Below are 9935 nucleotides of genomic sequence, written 5' to 3' on the forward strand. Positions count from 1 at the left end.
TAAGAAGTTTTTCTTATATGGGTCACTGCCCATGAACTAGTAAAAAGTAACCTATCCAATTTGAATGAGCCTTGGCGAACACTCAGTCAGGAACACTCAAAAATCTCATGGAATGCCAGAGGCTCTTTTCCATTTCCCATGTTTGGTACATTTCACACCTTCCAGAGGATGCTTATTTAAGATAGGACATCATCTCAAGCTGCTTTATCAGGAGCCAACCATTCAGAGACTGAAACTTCAGTGCCAGAATTCTGCAATCAACAGTTGCAACCAAGTTAATTAGTTCAGATTTCCTGGCTTATAATTCGCTCAGTAACACTGTTAACTTTAGCAAGTGCATAAAACCACCAGAATCCAGACTGGAACTGTTCGCAACTCACCATGGTAACAGCGCACCAAGGCCAGTTATCAAAACTCACCCCTCCACTAGATGACTTAGTTTGCAGGAATAAACAGAATATCAACAACCCTCCTCTAAACTCCCTTTTAATTCTAAAACAGATTTCCCTGCCATGCTTTGAAAATAACATGTAGGTTGTTTGGAGTGTTTTGGTTTTAGTTTTTTGTTTGTGGGGTTTTTTATAAATTTTTCTTTCTGTACTTAATCGAAACACTGAAGAGCTCTCTGTGTAGCCCCCTCCAGAGATCAGAAATAGGCCAAGCCTGCTCCCATTAATGTTAATAGAAGCCTTGCAATTGCGGGGGAAGAGAATCAAGCCCTGTGGAGTGCAGTAGTATGTTAATAAGCACAATAATATTTGTTTCACCTTCACCCATGTTAACCTCTTCAAAGGTTTAATTTTATGGGCAACAGTGTCTGCTCCTCTTAAGGGGGTTTTGCAGATGCATAGCATTAATCTGTCACTTGATTTTCCATTTGAGCTAGTATAAACCATGAGGCAAAAAGAAGCAGTAAGGTATGTTGGTAATGACTCCCACCGATAAATCCATACATATTTTACATGGGGGTGTGACCCCTACACAGATTCGGCTCTTACTCCCACAAAACTTGAGTTGCATCTACTTGGCTTCCTTCCAGATGGTGACCAGAAAGTGCACCAGGGAGACATACACAAGACACCCTCAACATTATAATAGCCTCAATATGGCTTTTGGATTTATGACCAAATCATTACATTACTATACAGCTCTATTGTAATACAACTGTAAGTGTAATTATGTATGATAAAGGCTATCCTTCAGTAAGAACAGCTCTATAGCACTAGCAGTTTATTCTTACCTGATTCAGCATATGTTATTTTATTCATGTATTTTGAAATAGGAAACAAGAAAGATGTCTGTCGCATCATAGTATACATTAAACATCTGCTACACATTTTCTCTGGTGAGTCTTCTTGCTCTGAGTCCATACTTATCTTTCAGCTTTACCTTATGAATACCACTGATGTAGTAATTTATTACCAAAAAATATTTCTGATACCACATTTCTTTCTAATGTCACATCAGAGATGAAAGCAATTAAAACAGGTTCAAGAATTGCATCCTTTTCTGCATCTATACACAGAATCTATACTTGCTGCAAGCTGTACTTTCAAAATGTAGTGATTCTAGTTCAAGCATGTTTAAAGTAATGCATCTATTAATGCTTAGGTATGGTTTTTCTGTAGGTAAGTCAAATAAAACAACTTCTTTGGTTTGCCAGGGAAATGGCTGAGAAATATTTGACCCTTTCCTGTCCCTAATCCGTCTCTTCTGATGAGACTGAAGAAAGCAACTGCTACCTCCCTGTGCTCTCTCTCAGGTGGGCTCCATGCTCACAGGCAGTAGGACTGCAGTTCTGCTTTGTCCTTCCACCCTTTCAGCAAGTATTCAACACTGTTGCTGCTGCTCTCACACCACATGCCTGCACACTTACATGAGACCCAAGAATTTGCTCTTAAACTTCTGTCAATGCAGGTGTTAGTTTGTGCTACTGCTTCTCATATAAATAGGCTCTTGCCTTTTGGCAGATCATCAGTTCCTCAGGTCCTGAGTACCCCTACTTCCTTTCTTCCTTGCTGGCACTCACCAATCTATCTGCCTCACTTAACAGATGTGTGATGTAATAGTTTCCCATTGCAAATATATTACTTCTCTGAAGCATCCTATGTAATTATATTTTATGTTAAGATGGCCCCTCTAGGCCACCTCCATGCTAGTTAGTGATTGGCAGTTATCTTCATGCGAGATCACACTGCAATCAACCAAATTTTTAGCTCTGTCCTTAAACCTGCCAGTTCTTGAGAGAGGAGTTTGCCAATTCCCAGATTCCAGGCATCCCTTTCAACAGAAATTACTCTGTGACTTAACTGCAGTGAAAGCCGTTATACCTGATCTGCAACACAGGACAAAATGAGCAGGAAGAACCTGTTTCCTCAGTCTGGAAATGTATCAATATTTATAACTTCTAGTGATCAAGTATCAGAGTCACTAAAGACCCTATTTTACTAAGCACCAGACTCATATTTGCTGATGATCAGCTAAGCCGCATTCTCTTATTTAGGTTTTGAAACTGACACATCTTTAGTGCTGCACCACAGGTTCTCCTCAGCTTCCATGGTGGTTGTGGGAAGCCAGAGCAAAGTTAGGATTTCATGTCATGCAAGAGTTATTCCACCTCTGTCCTGTTCAGAGCTGCATGACAGAAGTGGTCTCTCCTATTCACTGTCTCATCTCACTCCCTGAACAAGCACATCTGCACATTAGAAGTTGAACAGATCATACTATTTATGACTTTTATAAGAGAACTAGTGCAAAGTATAAAAATATAAAATACAACTGCTGAAAGCAAAGCACAAAAAAATAGTTGCCTCCCCACATCCCTGACTAATTGCACTATGGTTGAATGTAGCAACACTGGCAGAGGTGGTATTACCCTGCAACTTCCTACCCAACACCCTAATATCACCTGACATCTTGAAAATTAACTCCATACTCAGAGACAATTAAGAAATTAATGACTAAGGCATTCATCAACAGTCACACAACCCTTTGTTTTAAGTAACGAGCCATTTTTTATCAATTATGTAACATCCCATGTCCTTAATGTTCAAACATCTCAATAGTAGCATATCCAGAAATTAATTCATATTCAATTAGCTCAAAGCCTTCATATTTGCATATTAATCTTTGCTTTCTAAATCAGAGAAAGGTATTTGAAAAGCTAGGAGTGCTTTGATCTTCTTGAAAAGTAAAAATGTTAGGATCATTAGAATCTGAAAGCCTTTTGGGAAATAGTTTTAAGATCACTGATCCTCATATATTTTCCTCCTTGGAATTCTAGTTCTTTTACTAAGAAATCTGACTTTAAACAGTTCGATTTTATTCCTGGTGCAATCATAAACCAGCTTGAGGGTGTATAGCCTACAGCATTGCATAGCAAATAAATAGTCTAAAATAACAGATTTTTCAAAGCAAAATTTTAAATACATTCAGGATTAAAGCACAATATTGATTTTGCTGCTTGTATGATTATGGCAGAGACATTTCCTAGCAGAAAAGGGTATAAATGATGGGAGGGACTACCTTGATCACCAAGTTGAGTTTCCCTGAAGTCCTAAACATATGTAGTAGATGTTAAATTAAAATTTAATATCAACACCCATTCTGCCCATACATACATAACAGTTGAACAACACTCCCAGCCTGTAATGTATATCTTTAGTATAAAAGATAAAAAAATCCCAAACTTTCAGATATCACACAGAACTAAAGAGCAAGTGTATTTAGCAGCACTATAGGTCTTCCACTGTCAGGGAGTTAAAGCAAAGCAGTTGAACTAAGCCCAGGAAGGGAACTTTACTCCATAAAACAGAAGAGCATGGAAAAATTAAAATCCCAACAGCCTCTGCCAGTGTAAGCAAGGATGAGAGGGTGGGGGGAGAAGAGAATTCCTTACTTCTCTCCAATTTGGCAACTGCAAGCCAGATGGCATCGCCAAGCACAGGCAGAAAACAAACAGGATCCTGAAAATACCCCATAGGAATAACAGTATAGCATGTTCAAACTGCCATCTTTAGTTCCCAGCAGAGATAAAACAAAGAAACAACAAATGTAACTATGAAAAAATAAGAATGCATGAGGGAGAGCCAGGGGAAAGAATCCTTCTTCGATCCTTCGGGTAATTAGTGACAGTCCTCAACTAATAGATAATTGATTAAAAGCGAAAGATACTCAGTTTAACAACGTTTCCTAATCCATTTAAAATATTCAAGAACATCCTAGCCAGTCATATAACTCCTTCCTTGAATCCATCAAGATCCATTTTCAAATTCTATGTTCCTTAGCCTTTTGCTCTACTTCTAAGTTAATTTCATAACTTCAGTTCTCCTGGTTACAAATCCAGTCCCAGTCCTGAAACAGCAGTGAAAACATTGCATGGATCACAGAATCACATTTCTTTCATCCTTACTAATGGATTAGTTTAAGAACATTCAATAGCACAGAATATTGGAAATCTATAAACTTAATTATCATTGTATTTTAAATTAACAAGAGGCATTTCATTACTATCAAAATTTCACACATGGCTTCCAAACACTAGGTGACAGGACTGTAAATGTTACCTGGAACAATGCTTTAAAAAGGGACCTCAGAAAATACAAGTTATTATATAGAAAATATCAGTAAGAGAGCTAAAGAAAACTCCCCCCAAGGATCTCACTGATTGCCTTTTCCAGACAACAACCCAATCCAAAATAAAAACCAAGGTTTCCTATCATCTCTTCTCCATCAAGCCAGACACATTTATCAGCCTGATTTCTTCCCCTGAAGAGGTCAGTTTTATTTTAGTTTTCCATCCTCATTGTTTTATGCTACCTTCATCCTGAATTGTAATGCTGCTTCTCATTTCCTGTTCCCTAAATAAACAGAAAATTAGGTTCTCAGTGCAGATCCCAAGTCCTATCTTCTGTCTTTCCTGCCAAAAATAACTTGTTTCAGTGAGCTTGATGGAATCATCATGCTCAGATTTAGCAAAGCTCTGTTTTTATAGCCTGTTTAAACAATATATTTGATGGTGTCCCATCTGCAGCTGGTCTGAACCAAAACAGAAATATTCACATGATCTTTGTTAAGCTACTATCTCCACCGTTAGGAACCTAAACTCTTTATATAATCCACATAGCATTTCCTTCAGAGTGCCTTCACTGTTCATTTCAAATCCTTAACGAATACCATCCTATTCAACTATAGTTAAAAGATTCACTATGAAGGCAGAATGTAGTCTGCAAAGTCTTTATTCCTCTTTACACAAATTACAAAGAACTAATTTTATTTTTGGTTCCAGCACTGAATTTCTGGCTGGTGAATTAGGAGGTGTATTTCCTCACCTACAGATGGAACAAATCAGAATGACATATTTCAATGCCGTTGAGCAGCACATTTCAGAGCTGAACTAACTGACTAAAATGGAAGACCCATGGAAACTGTGACTCCAGAAACACTAAACGGTTCCAAAAAATCCACTTGGCATTCAATATAAATATCAGGTTTCTTAGGTCAGGACCCCGATAGTAAATCTTAAGTCTGTATATGTCAGCATTGAGACAGAATTTCACCTTGTTACATACAAATGCCATTACAAAAAGTATTGGAGATTTGCTCTAGCAACCTCCGAGCTAATAACATACATATCTTTCATCACTACATGTGACTCATTCAGGAGAAATCATAAAGGTGCTACAGTCTTCTTATGCCAATTCATTTCTTAGCAAAGGATTAGGATGTTAGATTGTTACAAACCTATACTGTATTATGCACCTAATACCCTTGAGCAATGTCTCTCAAAAATGTAAAGTCAATTTGTAAATGAAAGGCATAGCATTTGCTTACTCTGTGCTATTATACTGAAAGTTATGGTTTGGGGAGCTTTTATCCTTCAGAAAAACACATTTAAAGGCTTTAGACTCACAGCAGGTGTTAGTGCTTGTTTTTATTACAATACAGTCAAGGCTTCTGTTTCTCAGTTGATTTTTCTTCCAATCCTACTTCAAATATTCTCCATAAAACATCCTGCCTGCAAACTTTTATTGTTGGCAATGCAAGTATCAAGGTCACACATCAATACACGTCAGATGTACACAGCTCCATTTCTCCTCACTCCAAGACTGGAATTAAAAAAGCTCTTCCTGCATACATAGCACAGCTCTATCTGGCAGAGTAGTTTTCAGAGCCTACATTTTGGTTTAGTTTTAATAACATTAGCTTAGTTAAATATGCTAATGGGAGTTGAAAAACTGAAGCAGAAAGATGCTTTCACCTTGTGTCAGAACTGTTGCTCTCTATGCTAGCTCCACGTTTCTGTACTAAAACCAGCCTCTTCCCTCCATTTCCAAGTGTACACAACCATGTGGTTGGGTACTTGAGACAAATACCAGCAGGAGAATCCCAGAGGACAGGAGCAGGGACAGCAGATAAGAGGAGTTAACCGTAATAAACCAGAGATTAGTTCTGGGGAAAACCAGGGGCCATCCAACATCTACACTGCAGGAATGGATTCCCTGGAAATCAAAACACAGCAGGGGAAGATGCCAGAAACAGCAGTATCTACAAATGTACACAGGAAAGTATGCAGTCTGGAGCTGTTTGATGGTATGTTATTATAGGTGCTTCTCTTAATCCATGGACACTCTGGATTTATCTGGCCTCTTTTACTTTACGTGAGGAGAAGTATTCATGATGTGAAAACCTAGCAGGCTTTCCTTTGAGCAGCCAGCCCTTTTGGGGATCACAGAGCATGACAGTGTTTATGGTTACACAGAATAATTACAACATCTTTGCTTATTCTCTCCCTTCCGTGCCTTAACACCCCATAGTTACTTTTCATCCAAATTCACCATTCCATTACCATTCTGTTTCTCTCTTCTTTCCATTCCCACCAATTTTCTGATTCCCATTCCCATCCTCTTGCCTCTTACCCATATTTTCTAATTCATCATTCTTTAACAGTTTATGTACCACTTAGCTACTCTATTTCTTCTACTCCAAACTGTTCTAACTTTCCTCCAGCCCCTATTTCTAGTACTCTGTCTCTCAATAGCTGTACTTTTGCCCTTCACTTTCAAAAGCACCTGTCCACTTAAGTCCGTTATTGATAATGTGGAAAATACAGCCTTCCATACTTAGTGCAGGAAACAAATATAATTCTCTTCTGACTGCTCCTTCTGTCTATACCTTCTGCTGTCCACTTCCGGTGCAAATACTCCATGTTATTTCTGATTTTCAGCTTTTACTCTGGTGCAGGGATTTGAGAGAGAAACAAAGAAACACCTGCCCCTAGAACACTGTAAGGCACATTCTTTTTTTAGCCTACTTCAACTGAAGTGTTAGGATACTGTCAGATGTTTTATCTCAATTTTGTCAACTACAAGAAAATTCATTGCAAGTATCTTTCAGTGACAGGTATTTTTATAATCTAGGATTTCTGCAACAGCTCAACCATAAACAATCAAACCATTGCCTTCAAATGTACAACTTCTATTACTGCTCCAAATCTGCTGAGAACCCTCCTGTGATTCCTTAATATATTGTTTCCACATAGGCCTGCACACAAACTGAGCAAAATAATCTGCCCTTTGCTAGGATTGTATGGAGTCCTAAATGGCCTATATGGATTCTGGGATAAAGACTTCTTTCAGTTACATTTAAAGACTGAAAGCTTCCTAAATCTTCCTGTTTCTTTACATCTCTGCCCAGATTCCTGAAAGCTTCCAAATATTCTTAAAACCCCCCTTTTTTCCAATCACATATTCCCATATATTCTGTCTACTCTTTCCATTACTCACAATTCATGCAGACACTTCTGCCTTTCTCCTGTTATTTTACCTGCAAACTCCTGTATGACTTCTAATTTACCTTTTTTTATTCTAAGACCCTTCCTGCTTCTTCTCCAATATCTCCCAATTTACTTTATTCACAGTTAATTGGTTTTTCCTTCTCTTTCATGTATTTTCTTCAACTATGCAACTGAACATATGTATATACAATCTTTCACCTGTCAAGTGTGATGAACTATAAATATTTAATATATATATTTTAGGACATATAATTTTAATATATAAAATATATCATTTGTAACCTTAAAATGATGTCTCTTTTTATGGCTCTGATACAGAAAGGTATGTACTATTAAGAAGTTAGTCTGTTAGGAAGGCTTAATGTTGCTGTATCAGATAACAGCTCCTATTTCCTGAAAAGCTCTTCCATAGCCTACAAACTTCTGTTTTGCCTAATTTGTTATGAATTATTCCTGAATAAACAGCCCAAACATCAGAGGACTTAATGAGATTTTACTTTATACAAGCTCTTCTGAAGTAAACAAGGCAAACTGCTACTCAGACAATTTTGCCCTGCTTTCCTCTGTTAAAAGAATCTTGTGTTTATCTGAAAACGGGTTTTGAAGGAGCCTGTGTCATAGATAAATATCAAGCCCTTTGCTTAAGCAAATCACAAAATTTTACTCTTCAGGACAGCTCTCATTTCAACTCTCTTGAATTATTCTTTTTTATATGATTAATTTAGCTATTCTTCTGCATTAACAACCTATCCTTAGATGCACTTTACCTTAATACTACTGCTTTTAGGTTTTATTTCATTCTCCTCAACCTCCAAAGGATTAAATACTACCAAATTTCTTCTTAGCAATACTGCATAAAGCATAAAAACTATTCATTGTGCTACTTTCCAGGTAAGCCATTATAATAGATAATGCTTAGGACTAGGTAGTATGTATTGTAGTTACCACGTTGCCACTTAAAAATTTATATACACCAAATGGAACAGAAACTAATCCCAAACATGCCCATATAAAATCTTTGCAAGCAATAGCTTGTGTTTTTCTGACATTTTTCTGCTTTAAGTTTATTCCACATCTATTGTGGAGAAAGTGGAATCTGGCCCAAAGACAACTTGTAATAAATCCTTTCCTTTATAGTAGAAGTGTTGCTATTCACAATACAACATATGTTCCTCTAATTATGTTTTTGAGCAAAAGTGTTTATGACATTTTGACCATATGTCTACTTACCCATTTCAGAGTAAGTTTTATTTTGACACATTTGCATTATATAATGGTCAGAAACTTTTAATTAAAAGTTTGGGGTTTCAATACATCTTATTTGCAGTCAAATAGAAGCCAAATGAAGATCCATCCAATGATTTTGAGCAGTACTCAGCTACTGAAAGGATTTTTATGATCATTACAACATAAAGTACGCTTTTGAAAAATCTATTTTCTAATGGTGCACCTTCATCAGCATATGAACCACCTGACATTTAAATGTTCATCTTTGCCCATCTCTGTAATACCAACATAAATCCTGAAAGCATGGAGAAGTATAATAGGATGGGAATTTGTAGCAGAACATATCAGTGTTTCTGAGAAGCAAATTTTGGTAATCTGGTCATATTCAACAGTATCTGCATATTCTTTCATGACTGAAGTGAGGTATTGAAAAAGGAGGTGCTCCTCATTCTTTGATTGTTACTTCTGATAGTTTTTAGTCAATCAACATGGCTTTCCAGAGTGGCAAACTACAAAGCTATCCTACAAAAATCGCATATACATATAATATAAACTTGGATTAATATTATTCTAGCACTGCAAATAAAAACGCCACACTAAAAATGAGAATAAAACCATAATTCAGCATTTCATTAAAATATTTGATACATGTAACATCAATTTACATGGTTTTCTATTATGTTTTCTGAATACTTAGAGGGAATAAGCATTGAATATGAATTATTCAATACTTATTCAATGAAAATTAAGACTAAGAGGGGGGTCCCTGCCCACAGCAAGGGGGTTGGAACTAGATGATCTTTAAGGTTCTGTCCAATGCAAACCATTCTATGATTGTATGAATAACATTATCTCTCTTCTTTCTTTTTATTCTTTGTATTAAGCTCAAGTGGAAAGAGTACTACTGACTTTT

General features: G+C 36.9%; 1 long non-coding RNA gene across 1 annotated transcript in view; it reads left to right on the forward strand.

The window, feature by feature from the left end:
* Positions 1-9935, forward strand: part of LOC141930931 (uncharacterized) — an 80070-nt gene that overhangs the window by 68029 nt on the left and 2106 nt on the right. The window lies entirely within an intron of this gene.

Source organism: Strix aluco, chromosome 16 (genome assembly GCF_031877795.1).
Source record: "Strix aluco isolate bStrAlu1 chromosome 16, bStrAlu1.hap1, whole genome shotgun sequence".
Classification (NCBI taxonomy): domain Eukaryota; kingdom Metazoa; phylum Chordata; class Aves; order Strigiformes; family Strigidae; genus Strix; species Strix aluco.